Source organism: Fulmarus glacialis, unplaced genomic scaffold (genome assembly GCF_000690835.1).
Source record: "Fulmarus glacialis isolate BGI_N327 unplaced genomic scaffold, ASM69083v1 scaffold17016, whole genome shotgun sequence".
In the NCBI taxonomy this organism is placed as follows: Eukaryota; Metazoa; Chordata; class Aves; order Procellariiformes; family Procellariidae; genus Fulmarus; species Fulmarus glacialis.
The window spans coordinates 1-9,415 of NW_009217635.1; positions in this window are offsets into that span (position 1 = coordinate 1).

A 9,415-nucleotide genomic window follows, 5' to 3' on the forward strand; every position below is an offset into this window, starting at 1 on the left:
CCCCCCCCCCCGGGCAAAGGGTTCCAGCAGCAAGGTTGCTCCATCTTCTCACACTCAGCAGGAGCAGGATGGTTGTGAGGTGTGTTTCCAGGATATCGCTTTTCCGGCACCTCACCCCACACTGGCAATCTACACGCACCTCTGCATTTGTGCCCTCTCTGTATGTACCGGTAGTCAATAGTGAGGGTCACCTCATGTATCCCCGCCAGCACAGCCACCTCTAGGTGTATTTGCCCTCTAGGGGTGCCCTTGTCTTCCACTGACCACAGAAGGTACCCAGACAAGTAGTTTAGAACAGATGCTGAAGTTTTTAAATGCCTGTTAAATGTCTCCACAGAGGATAGGAGTGCCTGTAAGACTGGTCAAGAGCCAGAGAACTGGTCACCATGAAACGGGTTTGCCAATGGAAATGATGAGTCCCAGCTATTTCATGAAGGATTTTTAAGTAGTAGGATGTCGTTTGGGGTAAATAGCAAAGGCTGGTGGGTCTGATGCTCGGCTATTGTGAATCTGCAGGCAAATTTTATTAGGTTGCTATCCTTTGTTCAGTGATTCATAACAATCTATAGCATCACCCTGCACCCTCACTGCTAAGCACTCCAAAGTTGAAGTAACCAAGATTACCTGGTCACTAGTTTCCATTGACAAGGGAGAGAGAGGAAGTAACAAATTGTACCATTCTCTTCGTCACAAGCATTTCCACACTCTCGACAAAATGGCTGTCTATTCTTTGGATGGAGCGTCTGTCAGGTCAGACAGCTGGATTCTCTTTTGAAAGCGACTCCACTGCTTCTTTAGGACAATGCTTCTTTAGGAATAGCACCTCTGCTATTCCGTGCTATCCCTCATGCAATTTCAGAGGTCACAAAAGCCAGGGACTTATACTAGAAAACCAAATTCAGAAAAATGCACTGTCCTTCTTCCCCACCCTACCTTATTCTGCTCACTGGGGAGTCCTGCACCCAAGGAGCTAGAGAGAACATATTTCTTCTAAGATGACAAGAACTTTTCTATGAGACCAGGAGGTACAGACTGCACTATAGGTTTCCACCTTGTCTTTCCATATGCACATGGAAATGTGCTCCCAAATATACTTCCAAATGTCCTCTAATATCTATCTGATTTAAATGCATGCTTCAAAAGGCACATTTGGATTGTAAAAGCCCACTCATACAAAATCAAAGCTCCCCTTCTCTGTTGCATTTGCTATTTAATAGCAGAGAAAAGCTGGAAATAAATTGATCCTCTGAACAGTGCTTTGTGGATGACATTGATTGATAGTTAAATGTTTATAAGACCATGAAATGAACACCCAATACAGTTCTTGTTGCGTGGGCAACCTGCATCCTCCAGGAACAATAGATATCCTTTCTTTTTGTTTGTTGGGTTGGGGGGTGGTGGTGGTGGTGTATGTGTTGTTGAATTATTTATTGGGGGTGGTGGTGGTGTCATATACAATAGCCTTTTACTCCTTCAGGATACACCAGAGCATTTTAGTCTCTGAGTCTGAAATACTGAACATTATTAAGCTTGTTAATTCCTATGTATTCCTAAGAGAGCAACAGATTGATCTGCTTATCAGGCTATGTTTCCCTAGTCAATATTTACTTATCCTTACATATAAATGTTGATCTTATTAGGGCAACAAATTATCTCAGTTCTAATCCAGTTTCTTACATGAAGTCCTTTTCTTCCCTGGGGCCCCTTTTTGATGTCACAGGATATGTAGTGCCCATGACTATATTTTTTTCTCTCTTTCTCAAGCTGTGGTCATGCATCCATTAAGTTCATTGCAAAGGAGAAACTAAATTTTTGCCAGGTATGGCATGCATTCTCCCACTGCAGTAGCATATAATGGATGATGAATTTTTCTATTTCTTGCCCCTGGAAAATGGATATGAAACTGTTAATTCAGCAATCGGTACTTCTGCTATTGGAATTTGTCTCATTAGGCACAGCTATATTAGGAACTGTCAAAGTAAAGCATGTCAGGGAAAGATTCATGTCAAAGAGCAAAAGTGATCAAATAAAAAAGTGGAAGGTATTCTGCCACTCAGAGAAATACAATGCCAGAAGCAGACTTCAAGGGAAGAGCAGGTTTGTGAGTCTCTGAAGTAGTTTGTGTTTTAGTGTATGGAGAACAGGAGTAGATCTTTAGTGGGTGGCAAAGTGATGATGATGGACATTTCTGACCAGTTCCAGTCTTACAAAAAAGCTGTTTATGTCTGTAGAGAGCAATTCCATTTTTCCTTATAGTTGCCCAATTTCTAGTGCATGAAGTGTGGTGAGAATGTGGAGAGCCCTATACCATTATCTGCCTGTGGTCACTGACATAACATGTGCAGGTGGACAGGGAGATGAGTTATGGTGGTGGGAAAAGGATATTTGCCTTCTTAGCCTGAAAGGTGATTTGGGAACATGGCGATGTCTGGGTGGATGGAAGCAGACACCTAGCACTGTTGCTTTACCCATCCTCTAAGCTGAGCGAACAAGAGGGCCAGCCTGAAAGCCATATTGATAAATGAACATCTTCCTATGTGTAAGGTCGTTTGCTCAAGAGATCATGTGACTTAAGTGCTACTCTCAATCAACACATAAGAGTCAATTTTTTGTATTATTTCAGAATTTAGGAACTAAAAGAAACAGATCTGGGGTATGGCTCTGAGCTACTTTGAGAGCTTTGTTCTCTAATTTCTTGGCTGAAATTGGGTTAAGAATTCACCCCTCTCCTGTGCTTGGAAACACTGACGCTGCATTTCAGACTGCTGTGATTATACAGATCTGGGAACTGAGGCATTGAAAGAGGAAAAGTGTCATTTTCATGAAGACATCAAAAAGGCTTGAAGCCAAGGCACAGCTATTACCCACACCTTAACCAAAAAGACCACTAAGCAAAAAATAGGCAACAATTACCTTCTTGCATATGAAATCAATTGATAACTGTTCGATTGAAATCCTGAATGTAAACGCTCTGCCAAATTAGTAGCAAGGTCTATTAAAACTCCCACATCACACCTTTTCTTCTTTCCCACATGTTACTCAATCACGCTCGCCTCTCAGTTCCCTCGTACAAGCCTTGCTTGTCTGCCTGTAAATAGAAATGAGCTTCAAAGCTCAGGCTGCTGTTGTGAATATCCACCTACACTGTTAAAAGGCAGTCCTCTGTCTTCTTTTTCAGGTCAGAGCAAATTGATGTTGACTTGCTTTGATTTTCTTAGTCTAGACTGTGCTTGCACCAACCTGAAAGTAATTGATTTTCCTTTCAAAGGTTTACTTACACCCCATAAAAAAGCCCAACATTGTGCCCAATACTGACAGTAGCTACTGCTCTGCCTATCCATTTCTGTCCTTGCCTGGCATGCACAGCTCTCGCTGGGGCAGATGGAGTATGTTCTCTGTTGAGAGAAGAGACATCTCCGTAGCAATCACAGAATACCATCTGGGCACCCTTGCGAATAGCTTGGATCTCAATATAATTTTTCCAAACATTATTCAAACACCAATCTGGAAAATGTCATGCCTCTCCAATGCCTTGGTCAGTTCACCCAGCATTTAGGGAAAGCCCTTGCTGATTCCTGTGAGCCCCACGGAGTCAGTAAGAAAAGATGTGAGACGGAGGTTCTCCCCAGGCAGAGTGATCTCAAACAGCCCCCTCAGGAAATTACTGATATGCCCATGGCTATGGTTTTTTTGACTTGTGACAACAAAGTCTATGTCATGCTAATGTACATATTAAGTAACAAGAAACAATTTTCTAAGTTCTAGAATGGTCTACAACAAGTTCATGAGAAGACCATTGATACTGCTTAATGTTTACTTACCTCCAAAGTGAGAGACAGATAGTCCTATTTCTTGCCCTAGAGGCACTAACAGGATTCATGAGAGTTAAGGGGAAAAAAATGACAAGAATGACTCAGGTCTTTGGACCTGCACTCCTCTCTGGGGGTCTGTTAGCTCATCAGACTACCTCCACACTGCCAGCAGCTCAAAGCTAACACATGGACCCTCAGTCAGCATCAGCATCATCCCAGACTCTGTACATTAAATGACTGCCTGGTATATTTTGTACAGATTAATTTTATTCCTCATCCTCTGCTTTTAAACACCTGCTTCTTCATTTTGGAAGTGTCCCAAGCTGTCCATCCACTCCAGGCCAATTGCTCAGTGAACACCAAGTGAGGCACAGGGGTATGTGGGTCTCCTGGGTTCCCCACCCAACTAGAGTATGCATACTGATCAAATGCTGTGATCATGGTAGGGGTTTTTTTTTGAGATATAAGTTAGATGCACTTGTGCTAACTTTCCCAATTCATGGAGAAGTGTCAAAATCCCTAATTAAAAAACCAATTACAATTAAAAAGGTATTTTTTCTGAGGGCAGGGTTTAGGATCGTGAAACACATAAGCACTTTCCATTCTAGATGCTTTCTTTGATCTCCTTGGCTCACATTGGAAAGAATGTACTTGAAGAGATGAAAAGAAGACTGAACACAGCCTGCTTCCCTGCCGCGGTTGCAGAAGGATGGAGGAAAGGGGTGAGGAACAGTCATCTGGGCATCTGCTTCCTACACCCCTCTGTCCCCCAAAAGTGCCAGCCACAAAAGCCAGACTTAAGGGCTACCAGGGCATTGCTGTCCCCCAAGAATATTCTTCTCTAAACAGTGGCAATAACACATGACTGGAACCAGTTACTTGGAGATATGGAGCATAAGGACACAGCAATTGCTATTCTGGGTTGGAGCAGGGAGCCAGGATCCAGCCAGAGACCCTGGGGCCTCCCCCAGAGGCAGGGGCAGGGGCAGGGGCTGGGGTGGGGACAGGACTTCTCCCTGCCCTTGTGCCAGGCTGAATCCCAGCTTCCAAACCTTCCAAAAACTGGGCATCAGCCCTGATGTTTAACAGTGCTCCACAATGTTTTAGTGCTAATTAGAAGTAGCTAGTTTGCTTGTCCCTCTGAATAGAGTCTCTCTTCAAACTTGGTACCTTCTCAGCCTGAGGACTTCTTATGGCAGTAAGTGCCACAGCTTGCTTAAACACTGCAAAAATCTTTCATCTGTTGTTTTTAAATTGTCTTTTATCCTAATGCTAAAAGCTGGAAAAAAGTTCTTCTGTTTTCTGTAGACCAGTGAGGATCTCATAGATATTTACATTTCTCCCTTACTCATCTCCTTTCCAAGAGAAAACAATCCAAATGTTCTGGTTCTCATATGGCTCCTCTAAACCTGGCTACTAGCCAATGAGTCCCACAGCCTAATTACCTGTAGCATATAATTACCTATAGCATAGTGCAAAGAGATGCAGGTGTATCCTGCTCTCATTAGGACTTCTTTAGTCTTCACTTATTAGTGTCCCAGAAATTTTCTGGGGATACCTGAAATACTTGGTTTTCATTTTAGCAATGACCATACACAGGTGTCTCAGGAGTCAGTATCCTTCAAGATGTATGTATTCCCTCATATAAAATACATTATGGAGAGGATAGGGAGGATGTCTGGAGGTCTTAGACATGCTCCAGCAGTAAGTCAGTAGTAAAGACTGGTCTCAGCCTGTATTAGGCAATCTGACTCAGCCTGGATGAAGCAGGGAAAAAAAACCCTACTGTGGCTTCATTGGTCTCGGTTGGCACCTTGGTCCCTTCCCTCCATCCTTGTGCCCTGTTTTGGGTCAGGCTATTCTTCACATCCTGGTTTGGGTCAAGCTATTCTCCACACAGCCTGAGCAGAGCTACAGGCAGCCTTTGCAGTGCAGATGGCTCTTACCTCAGATGTTCCATTGATAAGGCAGTTTTTGAACACCAAATTGCATGTTATTGCCAGCTAATGAATGTTCTCTTTACAGGCAAAGCAAACCTTTTCCTTCTATACTAAGCAGAGAACAGGAGCAGGTAGCCTTTCAGGTATTAAATTGCCTGAGAGGATCAGCACAGAGCAGCTTCAGGAACAGCCTCAGAATCTTAAATTACTGTTACTGGGCTTTTCCTCACCCCACAGGGGCTCAGGTTTCTTTCCTGACCAATGCTTTTTCTCCCCAGGAGAGCAGGGGCTGCAGTGTCTGTCCTTGGGGAGCAGCAATTACCTTCTGCAGAGCAAGGGACAGCAGCACGAGGCACCTTCAAATGCAGCAGAGCCTCTGCTGAGCCTGCCCCATCCACATGCTCTGCAGACAAAATAGTCCAGACGGGTTCCCCTGCATTGCACGATGAGTCCAAAGACAAGTTGGAGGATCCTGAGGAAGCTCTTAGCCCCCAGGTTTGTTCCACGTGAAGGGACAGGTTTGGGCTTCTACCACTGACCTTGCAGAGATCTCCTCTCCGTTTGTACTCAGCTGAGTTCAGACTCTGCTACTAACTGCTTGTGGGAATGTTTCAGGACAAACCATGCTTTCTACTTTGCTGGGGATTGAAAAAAAAAGGAAGAAAGGCCCGACCATGATTCTTTCTGTTTTTTAGGTTTTTTACTGAGACAATGTCTGCTGGCTCTCAACAGCTTTTTGTTTCATGGAGGCAGCCAGACAACCACAAACACGGTGAAATCCTTGTATGTGTTTCGTGCCATGTAAGAGGCAATTGCTGTCATGTGTAACCCCAGGGAAGCAGAAATGGAAGGGTTTCCCCCAGGCAGAGAAGATAAATGGGTACTACATTCACTTTGTATTTAAAGCTGCAGTGAGTACGTGACTTTCTGTACTGAGGGAACATTGCAGCTGTTTTGCTTGATATAGATTCACGTAGTGAGAAACTGGAAGTGTAAGGAGCAAATTTGTTATTTGCATTTCTAAACAAATTGTTCATTAAGAGCCTGAACCCAAACATACTCAGGCCAATAGAAAGACCCTTACCCTTTTCAGTGAGTTTTGCTTTGAGTCCTTGACCTGGCTTCCTTCTCTGAGTTTGGGATGCGTTTCCCAGAGGCAATGATATAATTTAAGTGTATTCAGGCAAGGAGTAAAGGTAATAGTGAGGATGTAAGCTACAAGTGGGAATAACTGCTGTTCAGAGGAAGTCTTAAAAAAAAAAAAGACATGTCAGTCAATGTTATTCATCACCAAAAATAAAGACGGGAAATCAGTTTGAATTCTGCATGTCTAACAGAAGACCTGACGCTTTATTCCCTCTGAATATCAAGTTACAGCCACCAAAGACTGATCAGGTTTGCTTTGCTCAGCTGGAGATTTTTGTAGACCTAAACCTGCAACAATATAAAAAACTTGGAGAGTGAAAGGCTCTAGAAAGTGCCCTGATTGCCCAGACAAATCCTGAGCAGAAGCAGGCTCCTAATTACTGAAGCTGCATCTCGTGGTGGCTGGGAAGGGTCAGTTCTCCTGGGTCACTTGGAGGGGAAACGCTGGCCATATCAGCCACTGCTTATTAAGCCTCATAATTCCTCATTTGTGAGCAGACTACTTGACCTAACTCTTGGCAATGGTTGCAAAACATCTGATTAGATCCTTACTCCAGGTTTCCTGTACTCTCCTGTGGGAGGATGCAAACACCAGACAGCCTGCCTATGGGTCTTGGGAGCGTGGTCTGGCCCTTCTTCCTTTGGGAGGCTCTTGGGAAGGGGGCTTCAGGAGTTGATCTTCATGCAGTCACATTGATGGGAGTTGGAATTTGAATGGTACAGGAGCAAACTCCTTGTAGGTATAGATACTGGAAACACCCTTATTTATATTGGAAAGCCAGAATCATTTATAATGTTTCCAAAACCCCAGAGCAACGCTTCATAGGTGGATCAAAGTGGGAGACGTACTTTTGCTTTGAAAGGGATTGTTAGGCATCAGGGATGACTCTCGTCCTGCCTATACTGGCTTCGCATGACCTCTGTCCTCAGCAGCTTCAGTGTGGCCTTAACTTCTGCCTTGTGCCAGGACAGGGAGAACCGCATATCAGCGCTCTTCCCAGCTGCTGCAAGAGCTGACCTCTAGAGGTAAGTACTTCTGGCCCTCCCTGCAAGGATGTGTGAGCTCCTTGGCTTTCAGGAAGCGCCGGCTCCTCTTCAACTTGCTTTACTTGGTGCCAAGTCATACAGATGTTCCCTGTGGTCTTAGAGGTCCAATAACGCAAGGCAAACAGGCAGCTAAGAAACACAGCTCATTTAAAGTGGTATTTCATGAAGAAATGAAATAGTTTCTGGTTTCAAGCAGGTTTCTGTGCGACTAGGGTTCACACATGGCAGAGGTCAGAACCGCCGTGTATAAAACAGTTGTGGTCAAAGGGCTCATTGTGTCAGGCTCGTTGCAAGTGCCACTAGAAAACTGGTCCCCACTGCTCCAGCAGCCACCCCAGCAGTTGAGAAGGACATTTGTTGCTTGCCTGGTCACTCCCAGGTTGTCCATGGGTTCAGGATCACCTGTGTAGAAACCCTCTAGAGGAGCAGAGCCTCAGAGGGCCACGTCTCCACACAGCTGCCTCTGCGGGATCTAGCACAAGGGATTGTGTGTACGAGTTGTCAACAAATAAGCTTTCTTGCTGACAAATACTGCTACTATGTTCACCTGGGAGCTGGAAGATCATGCTCTTCCCAGGTGTCCCTTTACTTTTGAGGCAGGGCCCTTCTGCCATCAGTTTCATCCTTGCATGGAAGGGGGGAATCCCTCAGCAGTTTTCATGAGAAAGGAGATTTCCTGCCTCCTGCTGTTTCCTTTGTGTGACATGGGTCCTGCTGCAATAACATAAACCTAAGCTACATTTTATGACAGCTACAGCTTTCTTCAGCTCTTGCAGATGTGAAAGCAGGAAGCCCATGTGAAGGACCTGAGTGTCCTTCCTCAGCCCCAGCACTGTCACAGACAGACCATTACTCACTTTCACTCCGATCCAAACACAAATGGCATCTGCTGCAGCTCAAGTTCTCCTGCAAAATCTTAACAGGAACCTCTTCCTCCTCCTTGAAAGGAACCATAACAAATCAGCACATCTGCCTGGGAACTCTTCCATGATTTTGGAGATTTATTTTGGCTTAACACTGCTATCGATGTACATGTTGGCCAGTGTCTCCTTCCTCTGCTACCAGACATGGGGATGGAGCTCGTTGTCCATTTCAGTAGATTCAGCCTGACAAAACCATACGCCTCTCTCGCTTTGAAGCTATGAAATATCCAACAGCTGATGCTACAGACTAAAAACTGATATTTTAGGTGTCAGAGCAATAGGAACAACAATATATGTAGGTGCAGACCTGGCTTGCTTTGAATTTCTTGTGAAACGTGGAGAAACAGCTGTAAACCTAACTGATAAAGATGCCCCAAATATTTGTGTAGAAACTCTCCGCAGGATCAGTGCCTCAGAGAGCAACTCACTGGACAAGTGAGATTAAAAATTCACTGGGCAAAGTGTCAATATCTATTTTTATTACATTTTTAACAAATAAAAGCAGAAGTGAAATGGATATTTTTGTCAAGCATTTTTTAAAATATAT